Source organism: Chlorocebus sabaeus, chromosome 2 (genome assembly GCF_047675955.1).
Source record: "Chlorocebus sabaeus isolate Y175 chromosome 2, mChlSab1.0.hap1, whole genome shotgun sequence".
NCBI classification, from domain to species: domain Eukaryota; kingdom Metazoa; phylum Chordata; class Mammalia; order Primates; family Cercopithecidae; genus Chlorocebus; species Chlorocebus sabaeus.
The window spans coordinates 43,302,790-43,328,278 of record NC_132905.1 but is presented as its reverse complement, the minus strand read 5'-3'; the positions used below and the strand labels follow the sequence as shown (position 1 = coordinate 43,328,278).

General features: G+C 39.5%; 1 pseudogene; it reads left to right on the top strand.

Moving 5' to 3' along the window:
• Positions 1-211: 211 nt before the first annotated feature.
• On the top strand, positions 212-24,476 carry LOC140708620 (general transcription factor II-I-like; annotated as a pseudogene).
• The last annotated feature ends 1,013 nt before the right edge of the window (positions 24,477-25,489 follow it).

Below are 25,489 nucleotides of genomic sequence, written 5' to 3'. Positions count from 1 at the left end.
TTTGTGAATTTGTGTTGAAGCCTTGCCAAACAGCAGTTGCTGGGGCTGATGGTGCCGGCCTGGTGTACACTCAGGAGACAGGTGTTAACAGACACACAGGCCCATCCTCACTCTGTTTAGACAAGGGCTTACATTTGAACTCATTCCCTAAGTGCAGTGATTCAAGCATATCTGGAGGCCAAGCATCCACCACAGTGAGTAGCATCACTACATGAATGAAGGTCAAGTTACTGCTGACCAGGTCATGGGGCTTCGATTTCTGATCATGAAGGAATGTGAAGATGCTGAAGAACAGGTAAAAGGTATTGGTTAAAAGTCCAAAGACAGGTTGGGGAAAAAGGGTTTTTGTATTTTGTTTTTGAGATGGAGTCTTGCTCTGTTGCCCAGGGTGGAGTGCAGTGGCACGATCTCAGCCTTCCAAAGTGCTGGGATTATAGGTGTAAGCCACTGTGTCTGACTGAAAAAAGGTATTTTTAAGTGTAACAGAAGCATTATGCTTAAAGTATGTTCATCTTAATAACAAGAAATGTATTTCATGTATCTGGGAAAAAACAACAGATCTCACATTATCAACGTTTGTTCTTTAGTGCTCCAAATAATTACCATGATCATTTTAATTTTACCTACTGCTTCGTTAACTCTGATTACCTCATATACATTCTGGATAATCTAGCCTTTTCACTCATTTCCACATCAAATAATATAAAATATCAACACATCCACAGAGTGTACAATTTCTAAACTTTTATTGTACCATCTGGGTTCCAAACTTTTTAATGTGAAAGCTCATTTTTCTATGCAGTTTCTGCCTAATGGATTGTATGTTCTCAGAACTTGTCAACAAAATATACCTCCCAAATAATCCAGCCTTCAAAATGTGCACAACACAATATCACATTTCCTAATGTGTTTCTATGGGTTCTCTACAGGTGATTTGTAGTGTTTTTTTTTTTTTTTTTTTTTTTTTGAGACGGAGTCTCGGTCTGTTGCCCAGGCTGGAGTGCAGTGGCGCGATCCCGGCTCACTGCAAGCTCCGCCTCCCAGGTTCACGCCATTCTCCTGCCTCAGCCTCCCGAGTAGCTGGGACTACAGGCGCCCGCCACCTCGCCCGGCTAGTTTTTTTTTTTTTTTTTGTATTTTTCAGTAGAGACGGGGTTTCACCGTGTTAGCCAGGATGGTCTCGATCTCCTGACCTCGTGATCCGCCCTTCTCGGCCTCCCAAAGTGCTGGGATTACAGGCTTGAGCCACCGCGCCCGGCCGATTTGTAGTGTTTTTCAAATATGTTCCTTAGTGGATTTTCATTTTCTGAATTGAACTAGATCAAAAGCATTTTGGAAGTCAGAAAAATGTTACTTCTTTCAGAGCTACATAAGAGAAGTTCTCCATCCTCCAGAGGACACGTCTATGACACAGAACATGAGATACAGGGAGGAAACCTAGGTTGCTTATTACTTCCGCACCCATCAATTTGTCCTGATGCATTTATTGAGAACAGAAGGACATCTGCATTCCAACCGAGTTCTGTGTCTTTTAGTGAGTCTGTGCCTCTGTCTTGTCATCTTAAAAAATGCTTCACATTTTCCACCCCTTAGATTTAACAGGGAGGCTGGAGGAATGGGAGTTGCACATGTTTCTTCTCTCACATGAAGGGCTCAGGTGGTCTGAAGTTGAATATTTCTCTTCTTCCCCACTGAAGACTAGAGCAGTGTGGTGATGGGTGTTTCCCTTAACTGAGTCATATAAACTCTGACAAAACCCCAGTAGGTTAGGCTTTGCTAACATAGTTTTCTGATGACAGAGCTTGGTAAGAAGAATAGAATGTTCTAGGTGGCTTTTAGAATGAGTGCATTTCCTTTCCCTATGCCAGAAACAAGAGATTTTTCTATCTCTACTATAAGAATCAGGTAAGGCTTCTGAAGATAAAACTCTCAAAAGTGAGAAGGAAGAACTAAGACTGGTCTCCCTGGAGATGTTAACTCTCACACTTGTCCACTCTCAGGCTTCAGCAATTCCTCCATTACAGTGTAGGTTTCCTACCACAGTACTAATTGCTACTGAAGTTTTTTCTTACAGGTTTCTCTTCTGGTGAGTCGTGATGATCTTTATTCATATATCTTTCCAGACAATATGGGCGGCAGATGTTTAGCTCATGACCTCATTTTTCCTTTTTAAATTCTTTTTTTTTGAGACAAAGTCTCACTCTGTGGCCCAGATTGGAGTGCACTGGTGTGATCATGGCTCACTGCAACCTCTGCCTCCTGGGTTCAAGCAATTCTCATGCCTCAGCCTCCTGGGTAGCTGGGATTACAGGCGCCCGCCACCATGCTCAGCTAATTTTTGTATTTTTAGTAGAGACGGGGTTTCACCATGTTGGCAAGGCTTTTCTCGAACTCCTGACCTCAGGTGATCAGCCCATCTCCGCCTCTCAAAGTGCTGAGATTTATACAGGCATGAGCCACCACGCCCAGCCTTTAATTTTGTTTTTAATTGACACAATACTTTTATATGTAGATGGGGTACAATGTGAGCTTTAGATATGTGTTTATACATGTAATAATCAAATTAGGGGATTTAGCATATCCAGCATCTCATTTATTATTTATTTGTGGTGAGAACATTCAAAATTCTCTTTTCTAGCCGTTTGAAATATTCAATACAAAACTGTTCACCATGGTCACCTTACTGTGCACTATAATATTTTCCTCCTATTAACTGTAACTTACTGCCCATTGACCATTTTCTCCTCATTTTGCATTCTTTTCCACACGCTAGCTTCTAGTAACCACCATTCTACTCTCCCATGAGATCAACTTTCTAGATTCTATATATTAGGGAGAATGTGCAGTATATTTTTTTCATGCCTGGCTTATTTTACTTAACACAGTGTCCTCCAGGTTCATCCCTGTTGCTGCAAAGGACAGAATTTTATCTTTTTATGGCTGAATATTATTTCATTGTGTGTGTGTGTGTGTATGTGTGTGTATAATGGTATATATACCCAATGAAATACTATTGTGTATTTATATTATTGTGCAATATATCTATATTATATTGTGTATATATATACAATGAAATTATGTATACACACACACACACACCCCCCACATTTGTAAAATCCATTTATTTATTGAAGGACATCAGATGATTCCATGTCTTTGCTATTATGAATAGTACTGTGTACTATTGTAAATAGTGTGGTAATAGTACTGTGATCTGTGATTAATATAAGCATGCATGTGTCTTTACAGTTGAATGATTTCTATTTTGGGGGTATATATCAATAATGGAATTGCTGGGTCAAACGGTAGTTTGGTTTTAAATTCTTTGAGAAATCTCCGGAGTACTTTCCACAGTGGCTAGAAAAATTTACATTCCCTCTAGCAGTGCACAAGCTTTCTCTTCACTACTCACCAGCATCTATTATTCTTTGCCTTTTTAATGTGGCTGCTGTGACTGGTGTGAGATGGTATCTCGTGGTTTCGATTTGCATTTTTCTAATGATTAGTGATATTGAGCATTTTAATATGCTTGTTGGATGCATGTATATCTTCTTTTGAGAAATTTATGTTCTTGTTCTTCTTTCATTTTTAATAAGGTTTGTTTTTTGCTTGGTGAATTACGATTTTTTTGATAGATTGTACATATTAAACCTTTGCTGAAAAACGTAGTTTGCAAGTTGGTTTTTTTTTTTTTTTTTTCCCTCATCCTGTTGGTTGTGTGTTTACTCTGTTGGTAGTTTCTCTTGCTGTGCTGAAGCTCTTTAGCTTAATCCGGTCTCATTTGTCAACTTCTTGTTGTTGTTTCAGTTGCTTTTAGAGTCTTGAAGTCTTTTCCAGGGCCAATGTACAACATGGTATTTCCTAGGTTTTCTTCTAAAGTTTTTACACTTTTAGGTTTTATATTTAAATCTTTAATCCATCTTGAGTTAATTTTTGTATATGGTATAAATGAAGTGTTTCAGCTTCAATCTTCTGCATATGACTAGCCAGTTATGCCAGCACTATTTATTGAATAGGGAGTCTTTTCCTTCCTTCCTTTTTTTTTTTTTTTTTTTTTTTTTTTTAAGATGGTGTTTGACTCTTATTGCCCAGGCTAGAGTGCAATGGTATCATCTCAGCTCACTGCAACCTCCGTCTTCCAGGTTCAAGTGATTCTCCTGCCTCAGCCTCCAGAGTAGCTGAGATTACAGGTGTCCTCCACCACGCCCAGCTAATTTCTGTAATTTTAGTATAGATGGGGTTTTACCATATTGGCCAGCTGGTCTCAAACTCCTGACCTCAGGTGATCTGCCCGCCTTGGCCTCCCAAAGTGCTGGGATTACAGGCATGAGCCACCGTGCCTGGTGGGGAGTCCTTTCCTTATTGTTTATTATTGTTGACTTTGTGAAAAATCAGATGGTTTTAGATGTGTGGCTTTATTTTTGGGTTCTCTAGCCTGTTCCTTTGGTCTATGTATCTATTTTTGTACCAGTACCCATGCTCTTTTAGGTATTGTAGGCTTGTAGTATAGTTTGAAGTTGGGTAGTATGATGACTCCAGCTTTGTTCCTTTGCATAAAGTAGCTTTGAGTATTCAAGTTCTGTAAAACATGTTGTTGGTAGTTTGATAGGAATAACATGGAATTCAAAAGTAAATTTCTTTTGGTAGTATGGCCATTTTAGCAGTATTGTTTCTTCCTATCCATGAGCTTGGAATGTTTTTCTATTTGTTTTTGTCATCTCTAATTTTTTTGTTAACAGTGGTTCATAATTGTCATTGTAGAGATCATTTACCTTCCTGGTTAGCTGTGTTTCCAGGTATTTTATTCATTTGGTGGGTATTGTGAATAGAATTGTATTTTCTATTGGATGTTATTGGTGTATAGAAATGTTACTAATTTTCATACATTTATTTTGTATGCTGAAACTTTACTGAAGTTCTATTTCAGATCTAGGAGCCTTTGGGCAGAGACTGTGGGCTTTTCTAAGTATAGAGTTCTATCATTTGTGAAATGAAATCATTTGACTTCCACTCTTCCTATTTGGATGCCTTTTTTATTTCTTTCCCCTGGCTGATTGCTTTGACTGGGACTTCCAGTATTTTATTTAATAGGAATAGTGAGAGTGGGTATCCTTGTTTTGTTCTGATTCTCAAAAGGAATATTTCAAGCTTTTGCCCTTTCAGTATGATCTTGACTGTGGGTTTGTTACAGACGGCTGTTTTTATCTTGAGGTACCTACCTTTGATGCCTAGTTTTTTAGGCTGTTTAACCATGCATCCCAGGAATAAAGCCTACCTGATCATGGTGGATTAGCTTTTCTGATGTGATGCTGGGTTCAGTTTGATATGTACATATAATAAATATAAATAATATAAATATATATAAATAAATATAAATGTATGTATAAATATATAAATATATATTTATATATTTTGTGTGTGTGTGTGTATATATATATTTATATTTTTTTTGAGATGGAGCTTCACTCTTGTTGCCCAGGCTGGAGTGCAATGGCGTGATCTCGGCTCACTGTAACCTCTGCCTCCTGTGTTCAAGGGATTCTCCTGTCTCATCCTCCTGAGTAGCTGGGACTACAGCCCTGTGCCACCAAACCCAGCTAATTTTTTGTATTTTTAGTAGAAACGGAGTTTCACCATGTTAGCCAGACTGGTCTCGAACTCGTGACCTCAGGAGATCTGCCCACCTCTGCCTCCCAAAGTGCTGGGATTACAGGCATGAGCCATCGTACCCAGCCCAATTTGCCTTTTTCTCCGCCCCCCCCCCAACCCCCGCCCCGTATCTGCTAGATTTTGGTGTCAGAATGGTGCTGGCCTCATAGAATGAATTAGGAAGAAGTCTCTCCTCCTCCTTTTTTTGGAATAGTTTCAGTAGAACTTCCAGCTCTTCTTTATATGTCAGGTAGAATATGGCTGAGAATCCATCTGGTCCAGAGCTTTTTCTGGTAAAGTTTTTATTATTAATTCAATTTCAGAAGTCAGTATTGGTCTATTCAGGGTTTTAATTTCTTCCTGATTCAGTCCTGGGAGTTTACATGTTTCCAGGTATTTATCTATTTCTTCTGTGTTTTCTAGTTTGTGTGCATAAAGGTGTTCATAATAGTCTCTAATAGTTTCATGTATTTCTGTGGCATCAGTGATAATATTCCTTTGTCACTTTTTATCATGTTTAGGTAGATCATCTTTTTTTCTTTAGTTAGCGGTCTATCAATCTTATTTATTCTTTCAGAAATAAGTTTTTTGTACAGTTTTTTTAATCTCCATTCAGTTCAGCTTTGATATTTCTTGTCTTCTAGATTTGGGGTTGATTTGCTGTTACATTTCTGTTTCCTCCAGATATTGCCTGGCACAATGGCTCATGCCTGTAATCCCAGCACTTTAAGAGGCCGAGGCGGGTGGATCACCTGAGGTCAGGAGTTCGAGACCAGCCTGACCAATATGGTGAAACCCTGTCACTGCTAAAAATAAAATAATTACTTGGGCATGGTGGCACACACCTGTAGTCTCAGCTAGGCTGAGACAGGAGAGTTGCTTGAACCTGGGAGATGGAGGTCGCAGTGAGCTGAGATTGCTCCACTGCACTCTAGCCTGTGCGACAGGGCAAGACCCTGTCTCAAAAATAAATAAATAAAATAAAAAGATACAATGTTAGGTTCTTAATTTGATATCTTTCTAACTTTTCAATGTGGGTGTTTAGTGCTACAAACTTTCCCTTCAACACTTTTTTTAAACCGTTCCTCAGTGGTTTAGGTATGTTATATCTTTGTTTCTATTAGTTTCACATAATTTACTGATTCCAGCTTTAATTTTATTCTTTATCCAAAAGTCATCCAGCAGCTGCTTATTTAATTTTTTACAAAATTGTATGGTTTTGAGAGATCTTCTTGGTATTGATATCTGTTGTTATTGCACTGTGCTCCGATAGATAGTGTGGTTGGTATGATTTTGATTCTTTAGAATATATTGCGAGTTGCCTTATGGCCAAGTGCGTGGTGGTCAATTGTAGAGTATGTGTCCCGTGCAGGTGAGAAGAATATATATTCTGGTTTTGCTGGCTGGAGTGTTCTGTAGATGAGTATTAGGTCCATTTGGTTAAGTGTCAAATTTAGGTCCTAAATATCTTTGTAGGTGTTGTGCCTTGGTGATCTGTCCAGTACTTTCAGTGGGGTTTTCAAGTCTCACAGTGTAATTGTGTGGTTATCTAAGTCTCTTCATAAGTTTCTAGGAACTTGATTTATGAATCTGGGTGCTCTAGCATTGGGTGCATGTAATTAACATTTAGAATAGTTAAGTCTTCTTACTGAATTGAACCCCTTATTATGAAATCCCCTTGTCTTTTTTGATCATTGTTAATTTAAAGTCTGTTTTGTCTGAAAAAATAATAGTGACTTCTGCTCTTTTATGTTTTGTATTTGCTTGGTAGATCTTTCTCCATCTGTTTTCTTTGAGTCTGTGGATGTCCTTGCATGTGAGATAGGTGTCTTGAAGACAGCATGCAGTTGGGTCTTGCTTCTTTATTTAACTTGTCACTCTGTGCCTTTTCAGTGGGGTATTTAGCACATTCTTTTTCGAGGTTAATATTGACATGTGCAGATTTGATCCTGACATTGTGTTGTTAGCTGTTTGTTATGTAAACTTGATTGTGTGTTTACATTATAGTGTAAATAGCCCATGTACTTCAGTGTGTTGTTTGTGGTGGCCAGTAATAGTCTTTCCTTTCCATGTTTACCATACCCTTAGGAATCACTTTTAAGACAAGTTTGGTGGTAATGAATTCCCTTAGCATTTGCTTGTCTGAAAGGATATCTTCTCTCTTTTGTTTATGAGGCTGAGTTTGGTGTGCTTAGATTCTTGGTTGGAGTTTGTTTTCTTTGAGAATGCTGAACGTAGGCCCCCCCAATTGCTTTTGTCTTTGTATGGCTTCTGCTGGAAGGTCTGCGGATAGCCTAATGGAGTTCCCTTTGTAAGTGACCTGCCCCTTGTCTCTAGCTGTGTTTAATACTTTTCCTTTCACATTGACCTTGGAGAATCTAATGATTATATGTCTTGGGGATGAATGGTTATCTTGTGTACTATCTCCCAGGGGTCCTCTGAATTTTCTGAATTTGAATTTCAACCTCTCTAGGAAAGTTAAGAAAATTATTTTGGACAGTATCCTAAAAAATGTTTTCCAAGTTATTTGTTCCTTCTTCCTTTCTTTTAGAGATGCCAATGAGTTGTAGATTTGGTATCTTCACATGATCCCATATTTCTTAAAGTTTTCATTCATGAAAAACAATCTTTTTCAGTTAGTTTTGTCTGATTGAATTAATTCAAAGAACTGGTCTTTGAGCTCTGAGATTCTTCCCTCAGCTTGGTCTCGTCTGGTGTTAATATTTCTGATTGTATTACAAAATTCTTTTTATGAGTTTTCCAGCTTTATCAGATCAATTTTGTTCATTTTTAAGAAGGCTGTTACATCTCTCATCTCTTGAATAGTTTTACTGAATTTTTTAGATTCCTTGAAATGGGTTTCAACTTTCTCCCGAATCTTGACAGTCTTCATTGGCATCCAGGCTCTGAATTCTCTGTCATTTCAGCAGTTTTATGCTGGTCCCCCACTTGAATACTAGCCATAGGTCTTGGGTTGGCTCTCCCATCCCGTAGCCCTGTGCACCATAGCTCTGGGGTGAACTCAGACTTTTCATTTTCTCCACAGCTTGGGAGCAGCAGGGTTGGGGATCTCAGCAATGGCAATGGCAGACAGCCTTTCACTTGTCTCTTGGGCTGCCACCTCAGAGACATGCAGAACTGCTGCCAATCAGAATGATCAGTGGGAAATGGAGCAGCTGCATTGTGGGCCTAAGCTGGGACCCGTGCCTGGTTAAGAGCAGGAGATTTGGGGCCAACAGGGAAGAGAGACTGGAATTCCCTCCATATGGTGGCTGTGGCCTGCTGCAGGTGTGAGCAAAGCACTGAGGCACTTTGTTTCTTCCCCAACCTGAGGGCAGCAAGGGCAGTATCACTGCAGCAGTAATGGCAGAAGGGCTGTCAGTTGCCTCCGGGAACTCTACCCCAGAGAGACACAGAGCCACTGCCAATGAGAATGTTCTGCCAAGGGTGAGGTGGCCAAACTGTGGGCTTAAACCTGGGGCTCCTTCTGGTGAAGAGCAGGAAGCTGGAAGCTCACAGAGAAGAGAAACTGGAATTTTCTCCTTCTGGTGGCTGTGGCATGCTGGAGGTGCTGGCAAAGCAATCAGGGTCTTTATTCTTTGCCCAGACCAAGGGCAGCAATGGTGGTACTGCTACAGTGGCAATGGCAGAGAGCCTGTGGGTTACCCCTGAAAGCTCCATCTCAGAGAGATGCAGAGATGCCACTGCCTGAAGCAGTTCATCAGGGTGGGGGTGCAGGATGGCTGTGCTAGGGGCCCAGGTCAGGAGACCCTCCCCAGTGAGGCATAGTAGAGAGGGGGACCAACGTGGAAACAGCTTGTGCACTTTCTGTAAGGCAGCTGTGGTGTGCTAGAAGCCTGTGATAGTTCTTGGGCTCTTCGTTCCCTCCCTAGCTTCAGAGAGGTAGAGGTGCAGGGGCCATGGCAATTGCAGAAACAGCAGACCTGACAGGTACCTCTGGGAGGTCTGTCTGCAGAGTTGCAGTTAGCCTGAGTGCTCAGGCAGGGGGTAAGTGGCTGCACTGAGGCCCAGGCCAGTGGGCATTACCAGACGAGGTGTAGTGGAGGTGAGGCCTCTACAGGAGGTAGAGTGGAGACAGGAGGTGAGTCTCTCTGCTCCTCAGCACTGTAGTATGGCCCCTATCCTGGGAGCATGTGACCGAGTCTGGTCTCTTCTGGTGGCAGAGCTATAGCAGCTGGCACTGTGGTGCTCAGGGGTCCAGCGTCCTTAGGGTTCCATGTGGGCCTGACTGGAGGCTCTTACCAGACTCCATGCAGCTCTCTGTGTCAGTTGGGGAGCTCTGTGGGGAGGGTGTCGGAGGATTTTCTGTGCCCAGGATTTCAAAAGTTGATGGCAGAAGGGTGAGTCAGCAGTGGCCCTTGCTTACTCACCATTTCCCTGCCGTGGGGAGACCCCTGGGCTCCACGCCGATTCTGGATGGGTGGCTTTTCTGTCTCACTCCTCTCTGCTCTCTGTGGGTCACGTTTCTTCCTCAATGAATTCCCCATTTTAAAACAACTTTACATATTTGTGGAGTATAAGTGCGGTTCTGTTACATGCATAGACTGCACAGTGCTGTCAAGGTTCATCTATAGCACTATCAGAATTTTCTTTAAAAAAAACTTACAGGTCTTGCTATTATGAGGTCTTGCTATTTTGCCCAGGCTGGTCTGCAACTCCAGGGCTCAGATGTTCTGCCTGCCTCGGCCTCCCAAAGTGCTGAGATTACAGGATTAAGACCCTGAACCTGGCCAGAATCATTGTTTACTTTATACAGCTGAATAATATTCCATGTATGTGTGTGTATCACATTTTGCTTATCCATTTGCCTATTGATGGGCCTTAGGGTTGGTTGTACCTTTTGGCCACTGTGAATAATGTTGCTATGAACATGAATGTACAAATACCTGTTTGAGTCTTTGCTCTCAGTTCTTTTGGGTATATACCCTGAAAGGGAGTTGTTGGATTGTGTGATAATTCTGTGCTTAATGTTTTAAGGAGCTGCCAAACCATTTCCCACAGGGGCTGCAGCAGTTTATGTTCTGAAGAGCGGTGCGTACAGGTTCCAGTTTTCTGATATCCTTGCTGACAGTTCATATTTTCTGTTTATGTGTTGAATATTGATAGTGTTTGAAATTCATTTGAGGGTCGTTGTTGTTACCGAAATATTACAAAATGTTTTGTGCTGTAATATAAATCATCTTACTTGTTTCTGGATGCCTGTGATCTGTTTTCTCAGTAAGAAGGGAAACGTGTCTCCCCCCAGCCTCTGTCCACTGCACCCACCCTTCGCTGTGTCAGGATGTGCAAGGGAGAGAGGGAGCTTGGCAGCTTTGTCCCACGTTGGTCTGTGATAGTCCATCTATCTCTCCTCCTCCTCCTCCTTGGGAGAAATTTCACTGATTCTGAGTGCCATCTGCATTTATTTTGGGTGTGAGATTAACCCAATTTTATTGAAATAACACTAGATACAAAGTTATGGAATAGATTCTCTATGTGATGAGAGTTTTAGGCAAATCGCATACTTAGTTTTTGAGTCTTGTTTTTTCTCGTAGGCAAAAAAAAAAACCAGTAAATTAGACAGCCAGTGGGAGATCCTCAGAACTCTGAATGTGGGATTGGAACACCAGATTTTTACCACTCACTTTCTTATTACTTGTCTTGCACAAAGATCATAGCCCAAGTAACAGTGTCCACCCTGGCCGTTGAAGATGAGGAGTCCTCAGAAGGATGGTGGTGACATTCCTCATGTCAGCTCTTGAGTCCATGGTGAGACCTTCTCTTCTGACATTCCATAGTTGGGTAGAACTAGCTGTAGATAAAGTTGATTTGTTTTTGTAGAAGATATAATTTTATGGGTTTTCTTGTTTACTTTTAAGGAGTAGTTTTTCTTTTCTTGAATAGTAGTTTTGCCTTTCAAATCACATTACCATGCTTCAGAGTGTTTAATTTTTACATTGAATCTCAAATAATTTTCTACCATTATTTTAGGCAATCATTTGTTTTGCAGGTGTTAACTTTGAAATTATATCTAATATTTGTGGTTACTCAGAATGAGTTTGTATAGTAGAGTATGGTACTGGAGTTTTGTTGTATCTGTATGTAGATTTCCAGAATTTGGGGTCATGATGGCATCTTTACTATTATGTATCTATATTTCTTCCGCTTACACATTCACTATTGCGTTAACCACTTCTTTCTAAATTGTTTAGTGTTAGCTGTTTATGTGTGTGTGTGTGTGTGTGTGTGTGTGTGTGTGTGTGTTTAGATGCAGTCTCACTGTGTCACCCAGGGTGGAGTGCAGTGGTGCGATCTTAGCTCACTGCAACCTCCACCTCCCAGGCTCAAGTGATTCTCCTGACAGCCTTCTGGTAGCTGGAACTGCAGACATGCACCACCGTACTCAGCTAATTTTTGTATTTTTGCTAAAGATGGGGTTTCACAATGTTGGCAAGGCTTGTCTTGAACTCCTGAGCTCGAGTGATCTGTCTGCCTTGGCCTACCAAATGGCTGGGATTGAAGGTGAGAACCACTGAACCTGGCCACCTCTTTACTTTAAAAAAAGCCTATCATCTGCATAATTACAGTGAAATATTGAGTACTGATTATGTAGTTTTGTATTTTTATATTACTATCATGGCAGTTATACAATTAATTTACATTTTTATGGGTATATGGCTGGAACTAGTATTTATTATAAAAAGTATCAGGCTTAGGTATTTTCTATTTTTTTTTTTTTTTACTTTTTTTTTTGAGAAAGGGTCTTACTCTGTTGTCCAGATTGAAATGCAGTGGTGTTATCATGGCTCACTGCAGCCTGGACATCCTGGGTTCAAGTCTTCCCACCTCTGCCTCGGAGTAGCGGGGACTGTAGGCATGTCCTATCACATCTGGCTGCTTTGTTTTGCTTTTTAATGGGGATGAGGTCTTAATATACTGCCCAGCTGGTCTCTAACTTGAGCTCAATCAGTTCCGTCTCTGCCTTTCAAAGTCCTGGGATTACAGGCATGAGCCACTGTTCCTGGCCTATCTAATTTTTAAGATTTTTTAATAGAAACAGGGTTTCTTTATGTTGCCCAGGTTTGTCTTAAACTCCTGGGCTCAAGCAGTTGTCCTGCCTTGGCTTCCCAAAGTGTTGAGATTACAGGTATGAGCCACTATGCACGGCCTTAGGTATTTTCTGACATATTAAATGTAAACATTTTAAGCAGGAGGAGCTATGCATTTTCCTCCTCTTAAGTGGTTGAAAAGTATTAGGTGGTGCTTAAACTCACAGCTCTGTGTGACATAGTTTGTGGGTGCTTTTTTTTTTCTTTCATTTTTTTGAGACGGGATCTGACTCTTTCCGAATGGAGGGCAGTGGCATGATCATAGCTCAGTGCAGCCTTGACCTCTTGGGTTGAAGTGACCTTCCTGCCTCAGTCTCCCAAAGTGCTCAGATTATAGGCTTGAGTAACTGTGCTTGACCATCTTTTTTGTTTTCTTATTAGAGCATTAAAAGAAAGTTTTAAAAACTTTATAAAATTATCTCCCTAAAGAAATTTCAGAATGGTTTGTTATTAATCCATTGTTGTTTTATGAATGACTTGTTTCTTCCTTGATATCATAAAATCAGCCAAACTTTGTGACTGTAAATGCTAAATAAAAATTTGGAGATGAAATGCGGTTCTGTTGATAATAAAATCATTTTTTAAAATATTGATCTCTGCAAAGAGTACCATAGGGCCACGTAAGACCCAGTCACTTCCTTAGAATTTCTTTACAGTTCCCTCATCTTTGGCATAGTCATTCCACTATTCTTAGCCTTTATTTCTTCCTCCCCAGCATTAGTAAGACTATTTCTTCTCCTATTTCTACTTGTATATTACACACTATAAGTAAAGGTGTAGAAACTGCTGAGATCTTCACTGGCTTGAAGTGAGTGCTTCACTGGCTTGAGTGCTAAACAGATCCAGGCTGACTTTATCTCTTCCTTGGCTGGTAGACTTCCTTTAGCTAATCTGTGGATAGTACATGAATCTTGCTTTACTCTTTCACAAACATTGCCATTGTTAACAGGATTGTTTTAAGAGTGCGGATAGTGAAGCAAGAATGTACCCTCATTTACTGCAAGGTAAGTAAATAATAGTTCCTTACAGGAGAGTAGTCACAGCACATGTCATGTAAGTGCAATGGAAGGAAATTACTGTAGCCCATCATTCTTCACTCTGGGGCAACTGTCGGGCCACCTGCAGGTCAGAAGTTCTCTACCATGGCTTTATTATAGCTCAAAAGATTTCTGATCCCCTCACTAACTGCTAAATTAGTTACCGAAGATAACATTTTAAAGCAATATTATGCAGAAATAATCTCCATTTAAAAAATTAAAGGGCAATTATTGTACAAATCAAAAACAAATAGTGGAAAGCTTATAGTTTTCAACAATTGATACTGAGAAAATAGGCTATTTGGTAAAAAGTAAAAATTTTGGTAAAAACAAGCTTCAACAGTCTTCATTGTGTAATGAGTTAAATTCTAGATGAGCAAAAATAGTTTTACTGAGACAAATTTTAAAATCAAAACAAAATATATGTAATTATTATGTAATTATTTAATTCCATAAATGGCTTCTCTATGCCTAAAATAAGTGATGTATATTTATGGGTCAGTCAGAGATACACTAACACATTTGATAAATAGACAAAGGATATGGTAATTTGCAGAAAATTATGCTACGATGCTCTTTAATTTTGACACCAATCAGTGGAGTATGTTTATTATACTAAGATACCCTTTATCAAGAAAGCAAATTTTAGTGGATTTTGAGTGTTTGGAATATTGACTCTCAATGGTTTTTTTTTTTATTTTTATTTTTTAGTTATACAACTAATTATGTACTTACTTATTTTATTATACTTTAAGTTCGAGGGTACATATGCACAACATGCAGGTTTGTTACACATATACACATGTGCCATGTTGGTGTGCTGCACCCATTAACTCATCATTTACATTAGGTGTATCTCCTAAAGCTATCCCTCCCCCCATCCCCTCGCCACAATAGGACCCGGTGTGAGATGCTCCCCTTCCTGTGTCCAAGTGAATCTCATTGTTCATTTCCCACCTGTGAGTTGGAACATGCGGTATTTGGTTTTCTGTTCTTCCGATAGTTTGCTGAGAATTATGGTTTCCAGCTGCATCCATGTCCCTACAAAGGACACTAACTCATCCTTTTTTATGGCTGCATAGTATTCCATGGTGTATATGTGTCACATTTTCTTAATCCAATCTGTCACTGATGGACATTTGGGTTGATTCCAAGTCTTTGCTATTGTGAATAGTGCCACAATAAACATACATATGCATGTGTCTTTATAGCAGCATGACTTATAATCCTTCGGGTATATACACAGTAATGGGATGGCTGGGTCATATGGTATTTCTAGTTCTAGATCCTTGAGGAATCGCCACACTGTTTTACACAATGGTTGAACTAGTTTACAGTCCCACCAACAGTGTAAAAGTGTTCCTATTTCTCCACATCCTCTCCAGCACCTGTTGTTTCCTGATTTTTTAGTGATTGCCATTCTTACTGGTATGAGATGGTATCTCATTGTGGTTTTGATTTGCATTTCTCTAATGGCAAGTGACGATGAGCATTTTTTCATGTGTCTGTTGCCTGTATGAATGTCTTCTTTTGAGAAGTGTCTGTTCATATCCTTTGCCCACTTTTTGATGGGGTTGTTTGTTTTCTTCTTGTAAATTTGATTGAGTTCTTTATAGGTTCTGGATATTAGCCCTTTGTCAAATGAGTAGATTGCAAAAATTTTCTCCCATTCTGTAGGTTGCCTGTTCACGCTGATGGTAGTTTCTTTTGCTGTGCAGAAGCTCTTTAGTTTAATTAGATCCCATTTGTCAATTTTGGCTTTTGTTGCCATTGCTTTTGGTGTTTTAGACATGAAGTCCTTGCCCATGCGTATGTCCTGAATGGTATTACCTAGGTTTTCTTCTAGGGTTTTTATGGTTTTAAGTCTCACATTTAAGTCTCTAATCTATCTTGAATTAATTTTCGTATAAGGAGTAAGGAAAGAATCCAGTTTCAGCTTTCTACTTATGGCTAGCCAATTTTCCCAGCACCATTTATTAAATAGGGAATCCTTTCCCAATTTCTTGGTTTTGTCAGATTTGTCAAAGATCATATGGCTGTAGATGTGTGGTATTATTTCTGAGGGCTCTGTTCTATTCCATTGGTCTATATCTCTGTTTTGGTACCAGAACCATGGTGTTTTGGTTACTGTAGTCTTGTAGTATAGTTTGAAGTCATGATGCCTCCAGCTTTGTTCTTTTGGCTTAGGATTGCCTTGGCAATGCGGGCTCTTTTTTGGTTCCATATGAACTTTAAAGCAGTTTTTTTCCAATTCTGTGAAGAAAGTCATTGATAGCTTAATGGGAATGGCATTGAATCTATAAATTACCTGGGCAGTATGGCCATTTTCACAATATTGATTCTTCCTATCCATGAACATGGTGTGTTCTTCCATTTGTTTGTGTCCTCTTTTATTTCACTGAGCAGTGGTTTGTAGTTCTCCTTGAAGAGGTCCTTCACATCCTTGTAGGTTGGATTCCTAGGTATTTTATTCTCTTTGAAGCTATTGTGAATGGGAGTTCATTCATGATTTGGCTCTCTGTTTGTCTGTTGCTGGTGTATAAGAATGCTTGTGATTTTTACACATTAATTTTGTGTCCTGAGACTTTGCTGAAGTTGCTTATCAGCTTAATGAGGTTTTGGGCTGAGACGATGGGGTTTTCTAAATATACAATCATGTCATCTGCAAACAGGGACAATTTGACTTCTTCTTTTCCTAACCAAATACCCTTTATATCTTTCTTTTGCCTGATTGCTCTAGCCAGAACTTCCAACACTATGTTGAATAGGAGTGGTGAGAGAGGGCATCCCTGTCTTGTGCCAGTTTTCAAAGGGAATGCTTCCAGTTTTTGCCTATTCAGTATGATATAGGCTGTGGGTTTGTCACAAATAGCTCTTATTATTTTGAAATACGTTTCATCAATACCGAATTTATTGAGAGTTTTTAACATGAAAGGCTGTTGAATTTTGTCAAAGGCCTTTTCTGCATCTATTGAGATAATCATGTGGTTTTTGTCTTTGGTTCTGTTTATATGTTGGATTACGTTTATTGATTTGCGTATGTTGAACCAGCCTTGCATCCCAGGGATGAAGCCCACTTGATCATGGTGGATAAGTTTTTTGATGTGCTGCTGGATTCGGTTTGCCAGTATTTTATTGAGAATTTTTACATCGATGTTCATCAGAGATATTGGTCTAAAATTCTCTTTTTTGGTTGTATCTCTGTCAGGCTTTGGTATCAGGATGATACTGGCCTCATAAAATGAGTTAGGAAGGATACCCTCTTTTTCTATTGATTGGAATAGTTTCAGAAGGAATGGTACCAACTCCTCGTACCTCTGTTAGAATTTGACTGTGAATCCATCTGGTCCTGGACTTTTTTTGGTTGGTAGGCTATTAATTATTGCCTCAATTTCAGAGCCTGCTATTGGTCCTTGGTGCAGCTGCATCCTGTTCAGCCCTTTGCCTGTTCATCCATACCTGCCTCCCATTCCTGGGTGCTGTTATTGACAGTGGTCTCCAGCAAGCCTGCTTGAGAATCTGACCTATAATAGATTACAAGGGATTTGTGCATTTTTTTCTTATAAATTTTGTGTTGTCTTTTGTTTAAAATCAGGCAGAAATCTATTTAGAAAGAGTGATAACTTAAAAAATGGTATTAGTTTTTTTTTTTTTTTTTTTTTTTTTTTGCAGACAGAATCTTGCACTGTCACCCAGGCTAGAGTGCATTGGCATGATCTCGACTCACTGCAACCTCTGCCTCCCAGGTTCAAGCAATTCTCCTGACTCAGCCTCCCAAGTAGCTGGGATTACAGGCATGAGTCACTACATCTGGCCTTTATTTATTTATTTATTTATTTATTTATTTATTTATTTATTATTATTTTGCTTTTTTTTTTTTTTTTTTTTTTGAGATGGAGTCGCGCTCTGTTGCCCAGGCTGGAGTGCAGTGGCACGATCTCGGCTCACTGCAGGCTCTGCCTTCTGGGTTTACGCCATTCTCCTGCCTCAGCCTTCCGAGTAGCTGGGACTACAGGTGTCCGCCACCACACCCAGCTAATTTTTTGTATTTTTAGTAGAGACAGATTTCACCGTGGTCTTGATCTCCTGACCTCGTGCTCCACCCGCCTCAGCCTCCCAAAGTGCTGGGACTTCCAGCATGAGGCTTTCTGCCGAGGCTTGTGTTAGATTTTTTAATTCATCTAGCAGAAATGGTGCTTTTAAATGTCTGCCTTTAATATAATGTTTAAGCTGTTCTTATTGTAGTTTAAAGAACTGGCCAAGTTTAAGGTGAAAGTGACCTGCATCACAGATTATAAAGAGGAACTGAAGGACAGAGGACACAAGTTTTTCAATACCAGAAAGAATTTTCAAATAGACTTTGTAAAATATTGTAAGCATTGTATTTTTATCATTTTTATTTCATTAATTTTAAACCTAAATTTTTATAGATAAGACTAGTCATATTTTCTTCTAAAGCAGAAAGAAGTTTAAACTGTGTGTGTGTGTATGTGTGTGTACATATATATATATATATATTTTTTTTTTTTTTTTTTTGAGATGGAGTCTCATTCTGTTGTCTAGGCTGAAGTGCAGTGGTGAGGTCTCGGCTCACTGCAACCTCTGTTTCCTGAGTTCAAGCAAATCACCTGCCTCAGCCTCCTGAGTAGCTGGGATTACAGGCACGTGGCACCACACCCAGCTAATTTTGTTTTTCTTTTGTATTTTTAGTAGAGATGGGTTTTCACCATGTTGGTCAAGCTGGTATTGAACTCCTGACTTCAAATGATCCACTCACCTCGGCCTCTCAAAGTGCTGGGATTACAGGTGTGAACCACTGTGCACAGCCTAAACTATGAATGATTTTCTGAAATGTTTGTGAAGACATTTCACAATGCTCAAAAGGAATCACTGAGGTGGTAATATGTCAGGGTAGATACTGAAGAATTGAGGAAAATGGCAGGTGTTTATTGTGCGGGGCTCCTTGCTTGACTTCCCTCTGGATTGATGAGACACATGAGAGAGAAAGTAATGAAGGTCGGGAAATTGTGAATAGATTAAAAGTTCTTACTCAGATAAGGAGTTCTAGATAAAGATGGTGAACTGAAAACAAGAAATTCACTGTGCAAATGAGTTTAAGCATGGTACAGAATTAAACAGTTCTGAACTCACTGAGTGGAATCACCTTATCTGAATCTTCAGTGGGTTTTGTAATCCTCATTTAAAGCAGTGAGCTTATTTGACATTGGAACACAGTATTTACTATAGGGTGTTAACACTTACGGCCTTTCACAGCATGACAGGTTTCATATCTGTATGTAACCTAACACTATCGGTAGGTTTCATGTTAACTGAGTGATACAGCATTTTCTTAAAAACACTGAAAGGGAACAAAAAAAGGCGGGGCATCTATAGGCACAGAATACATATAGGCATAACTCATTTTTTTGAGCCCTGCAGATACTGCAGTTTTTACAATTTAAAGATTTGTGGCAATCTTGTGTCAAGCAAGTCTGTGGTGCCATTTTTCCAACAACACACACTCACTTTGGTTCTCGGTGTCACATTTGGTTACTCTTAGAATATTTCAGACTTTTTCATGATTATTATATGTGACCTCAGGTGACCTGAGATCAGTGAGCTTCAATGTAACTGTTGAATTTGTTTTGGACTCCCTGAACGCACCCATATAAGATGGCAAACCTCATTGGCAAATGTTGTGTGCTCTGACTGCTCCACCAATCAGGTGGTTTCCCATCGCTTCCTCTCCTGAGGCCTCCCTAGTCCCTGAGACACAATATTGAAATGAGGCCAGTTAATAGCCCTCCAGTGGCCTCTAAGTGTTCGTGTAAAAGAGAGTTGCAGTCTGCTCACTTTAAATCAAAAGATAAAAATGATGAAGCTTAGTGAGGAAGACATTTTGGCAGCTGAAAGCTAGGCCAGTTTGCCAGGTGGTGAATGCACAGGAAAAGTTATCAAAGGAAATGAGAAGTGCTGCTCCAGTGAACCCACAGATGATAAAAAAGCAAAACAGCCTTATTGCTGATAGAGAAACTTTGGTTTGGAGAGATCAAACCAGTCACAACATTCCAGTAAGTCAAAGCTTAATCCAGAACAAGGCCCTAACTCTTCAATTCTGTGATGGCCGAGAGGAAGTGAGTAAGCTGCAAAAGAAAAGCTGAAAGCTAGCAGAGGTTGGCACATGAGGTTTAAAGAAAGACACAGTCTCTGTAATATAAAAGTGCAAAGTGAAGCAGCAGGTGCTTGGTGTAAGAACTGTGAGTTCTTCAGAAGATCTCTCTAAGATAATTCATGAAGATGGCTACACTCAAAAAACAGATTTTTAATGTAGGCAAAACAGGCTTACATGCCATCTAGGACTGCTAGCTAGAGAAAATTCTATTACTGGCTTCAAGGCTTCAAAGGACAGGCTGAGACTCTTGTTAGGGGCTAATGCAGCTGGTGACTTTAATTGAAGCCATTGGTCATTTACTATTCCAAAAATTCTAGTGCCCTTAGCTATGCTAAATCTGCTCTGCATGTGCTCTTATCAGTGGCACAATAAAGCCTGGATGACGGCACATCTCTTTATAGCATTGTTCACTGAATATTTTAAGCCTACTTTTGAGACCGACTGCCCAGAAAAAAAAAGTTCTTTTCAAAATATTACTGCTCATTAACACTGCACCCAGTCCCTCAGAGCCCTGAAGGAGGTGTACAAAGACATGGGTGTCGTTTGCATGCCTGCTAATGCAACATCCATTCTGCAGCCCATGGATCTAGGAGTAATTTCAAGTCTTATGATTATTATTTTTTTCTTTTTTGAGAAAGTCAGCTCACTGTTGCTCAGGCTTGAGTGTAGTGGCACAATCATAGTTCACTGCAGGCTCAATCTTCTCAGGCTCAGGTGATCCTCCCACTTCAGCCTGCTTAATAGCTGGGACCACAGGTGGTGCACCAGCACGCCTGGCTAATTTTCGTGGGGTTTTTTTGTAGAGATATTTTGTTTCCATGTTGCCTAGGCTGGTTTCAAACTTCTGGGCTCAAGCAGTCGGCTCACCTCGGCCTTCTTCAGTGCTTGGGATTACAGGTGTGAGCCACTGCACTCAGCCTACAAGTTTTATTCTTTAGGAAGCATATTTTGTAGGTCAGGCGCAGTGTCTCATACCTGTAATCCCAGCAATTTGAGAGGCCAAGGCAGGCAGATCACCAAGTCAGGAGATCGAGACCAGCCTGGTCAACATGGTGAAACCCCATCTTTACTAAAAACACAAAAATTAACTGGGTGTGGTGGTGTGCACCTGTAATCCCAGTTACTTGGGTGTCTGAGGCAGGAGAATCACTTGAACCAGGGAGGCGGAGGTTCCAGAGAGCCGAGATCGCACCACTGCACTCCAGCCTGGCAACAGAGCAAGACTCCGTCTCAAAAAAAGAAAGAAATACATTTTGTAAGGCCATAGCTGCCAGAGATAGTGATTCCTCTGAAGGATCTGGGCAAAGTAAATCAGAAACCTTCTGGGAAAGATTTACTGTTCTAGGTGTCATTAAGAACATTTTTGATTCACGGGAAGAGAACAAAATATCATTAACAGGACTGGAAAAAGTTGATTCCATCTTTCATTGGTGAGTTTAAGGGGTTCAAGATTTTAGTGGAGGAAAGAACTGCAGATGTGGTGGAAATAGCAAGTGAACTAGAATTAGAAGTGGAGCCTGCTGGCTGGACACAGCGGCTCATGCTTATAATTCCAGGAGTTTGGGAGGCCGAGGTGGGTGGATCACCTGAGGTTGGGAGTTTGAGACCAGCCTGACCAACATGGAGAAAGCCCATCTCTACTAAAAATACAAAATTAGCCAGGCATGGTGGTGCATACCTGTAATCCCAGCTACTTTTGAGGCTGGGGCAGGAGAATCACTTGAACCCAGTGGGTGGAGGTTGTAATGAGCCGAGATCCTATCATTGCACTCCAACCTGGGCAACAAGAGTGAAATTCTGTCTCAAAAAAAAAGAGTGGAGCCTGCAGAGGGGTCTGAACTGCTGCAGTTTGATGATCAAATGTGAACAGATAAGGAGTTGCTTCTTACAGTGAGCAAAGAAAGGGGTCTCTGAAATGAAATCTACTCCTTGTGAAAATGTCGTGAATATTGTTGAAATGACAAAAGATTTAGAATATTCCATAAATTTACTTCATAAAGCAAAGGCAGGCTTTTGTAAGATTGACTCCGATTTGGAAAGAAGTTCCACTGTGTATAAAATGGTATCCAATAGCATCATACCTCCCAGAGATCTTTTGTGAAAGAAAGATTCAACATAACTTTTAAATGCATTGGGAAACGAAGACATTTGTGTAACTTCACTTTATACTTCCATGATTGTGGTGGTCTGGAATGAACCTACAGTATCTCCCACAGATGTCTATATGCCACTAAGGTTTAAACTTAAATTTCTGTCGTCAGATTAGATTCAATTCGTGATAAATTGAGCAGATTACTAGTGTATTAAAAATTTTGCCAATTCACTATTTGCCAATTCCTATTCTGTGTAGCATTTTTTGCCAATTCCTATTCTGTGTAGCATTTTTAGTTTCTTAAAAAAGCTATCCTTGCCACTGTAACCCTCCCCTCACCACCTGTGATACAATCTTCGAAGCTTTATGGTAGTAACCTATTTTTTAAATTTTGCCAATATTATAATTTTGAGAAATGTGAAGTCCGTGACTGTGTGTGTCTTTATACTAATAATGCTATTTTGATTGTGTATGTATCACCTGCCCTCTGACCCACAAATCCCACAGTCTCGCGGGCAGCTGTGCTTGCTCTCCTCTTCCTGTGCTCCATGGTTATACATGGTTCTCCATTGGTTAGAACTAAGCATTAGGGGAGTTGTTCTCGTTGCGAGTTGTAGTCCCGGTCTATTGGTATTTGTAATTTGTTTACATTGCTACTAATTTGATAGCATGAAGAATGGTTTTTGTACCTAATTCTCAAGTACCTTTTATTTATTTGCAATAGTGTTCTTCTGAAACATGATCAATAGGTTCATGAGGAAGTTGTAGAAATTCTTCAGGAGAATTCTGAGCCCTTCTCTGGGATTTAGTGAAGTGCTATTGAATAGAACTAAATATAATGTGAGTCATTCACATGATTTACAGCTTTCTAGTTATAATATTATGATATACAGGGAAACAAGTGAAAATCATTTTAGTGGCAATACTTTAAAATATTTCAATGTGTAATCAATATAGAAATTATTGATGGGATATTTGGAATACATTTTGTGCTGAGTTTTCAAAAGTCAGTGTCTGTTGTTCACTTACAGAACATCTGAATTTGGACTGGCCACATTTCAAGTGTCACGCGTGTCTAGTGGTTGTTGTGCTGGACTTCATAAACCTAGAATTTTTTTCTTGATGATAGTCTTCCCATATTTAAGTTTATAGCCAATAAATTACTCTTATGTTAGGTTTTTATTTTAAAAGCTCCCTTTAAAATCTTCCCCCTGCTTTTTTTTTTTTTTTAAACACAGGGTCTCTTTCTGTGACCCAGGCTGGAGTGTAGTGGTATAATTATAGCTCATTGTAACCTTAAATTTCTGGACTCAAGCAATCCTCTTGTTTCAACCTCCAGAGTAGTGAGGACTACAGATACGCACCACCACACCTGATTTTATTTGTCTTTTTATGTAGGGATAGGTTGTTTCTATGTTGCTCAAGCTGGTCTTAAAATCCTGGGCTCAAGCAATTCTACTTCAGCCTCCCAAAGTGGTGGGATTATAAGTGTGGGCCACCTCATTTTACTTATGTTTTGTTTGTAAAACAGATCACAAATATTGAAACACAGGAAATACTATTTTTATTAAAAGCCAAATAAATGCTAAGAGAATAGATATGCACCTTAATATTTTTTACAGGTGTTGAAGAAGAAGAAAAGGTTGCAGAGATGCATAAAATGAAGTCTACAACCCAGGCGAATCAGATGAGTGTAGAAGCTGTAGAAATGGCAACACTCAGAAAAAAGAGTTGAGGACGATTTCTGCTTTTGCTAGCTTAAAGGCAATTTTATAAAAGATACATGATATAATAGAGTTTTCTAATGTTATGCCATTGACTTAACAGTCATATAACACACATTTTCACAAAATGAATGGATGAGGAATAACCTTACTTTTTCCACTTCTAGTTAGGAGGAACCCAAGAAATACGCCACAGTAGGACCATCTTAAAGACAATAATGCAAGAAATCAGACATTTCTCTCCCTTTTGTGTGGTTTTAAAAGTCATATATTTAGTATACTTTTCTTTTCAGCCCTTTGGATCGGTGTCAGGTTTAGAACTTCTTACATGTGAATAGGGTGCTGTAGTATTAAGTAATTTTAAAATCACATATTACAAATGATCATGTATGTCTTTATTAAGCCATAATAAGGTAGTGATGGTTTTGTTTTTTAATCTTACAATTTAATGACATTTATCTGCTTTTCACCTGCCCCAGGGGAAGCTTTACAAAACCCCACAGAGGTGCCTGTACCATATGAGAAGATGCTACAAGACCAGTCAGCTTTGATAGGACGGGGCTTCCAGATGGTTTTGCCTTTAAACACCTTGAGAATTGTGATCTTGCAACCCTGAAATGGATTTTGCAGAACACAGTCGGGATTTCATTTATTATCCTTAGATATTTATATAAACCAAGAAGAGTTCATTGAGCTGAGAAAGTAGAGACTTGTTTTTTGTTTTCAGATCAGCTGCTTGTTTCCTATGTAAGGTCATAGATCTGCCCCACTTCCAAGCATTATGAGTAGGATTAATTGACCTCATGTCACTGAATAGGCATGGTGCTTTTGGGCACAGTTTTGGGTGTTCATGCACATGAACACACACATTTTGTTTTCTGTTAACCTTTGTTTTATTCTCATTGTAGTGAAAAGATTAATTTTTAGCAGCTTTATTGAGGTATAATTGATGCATCATGAAAATCACCCATCTGAAGTATTTAATTCACTGATGGTAAATTTACAGTTTTAAAGTTTTTAAAAAATGATTTTACAACCATCCTCACAATCTAATTTTAGGATGCTTTTATTACCCCTGTCTCTGAATTATGATACAGAAATTGAATATATAGTGTGTTTCTATTGAAATTAGTTTTTTTTCACTGAGCGTAATTCACCTCAGGCTCATTGGACTTGTTGCGTGTATCAGTAGCTCCTTTTTATTGCTGAGCATTAAGTATTCTATGAACATACCACCTGTTTATCTCATCATCACTTGATGATTCTGTTGTTTTCATTTTTTGCTGTTATGAATAATACTGCAGTGACCATACTTGAGCAAGTTTTTGTCTGGACATATACCTGAATATCTCTTGTATGTATACCTAGGAGTATAATTACCAGGAATAGGGTACATTTGCACTGAACTTTTGAGAAGCTGACTAGTTGTTTTCCCAGGTGGCTGTACCATTTTATATTCCATCAGCACATTATGAGCGTTCAGATTCTCCACGTCGCTGCCAACTTACTGTCTTCTTGATGTTAGCCATCGTAATAGGTGTGAAGTGGTATCTCATTTTGGTATTTTTTTCTTTTGTTTTATATTTCTCCAGTGACTCTTGATGTTGTGTTACCTTTCACTTTTTCTTTTTTAAACAAGGTCTCACTCTGTCACTCAGGTTAGAGTCCAGTGGCATGATCTGGGCTCAGTGCAGCCTCAACCTTCC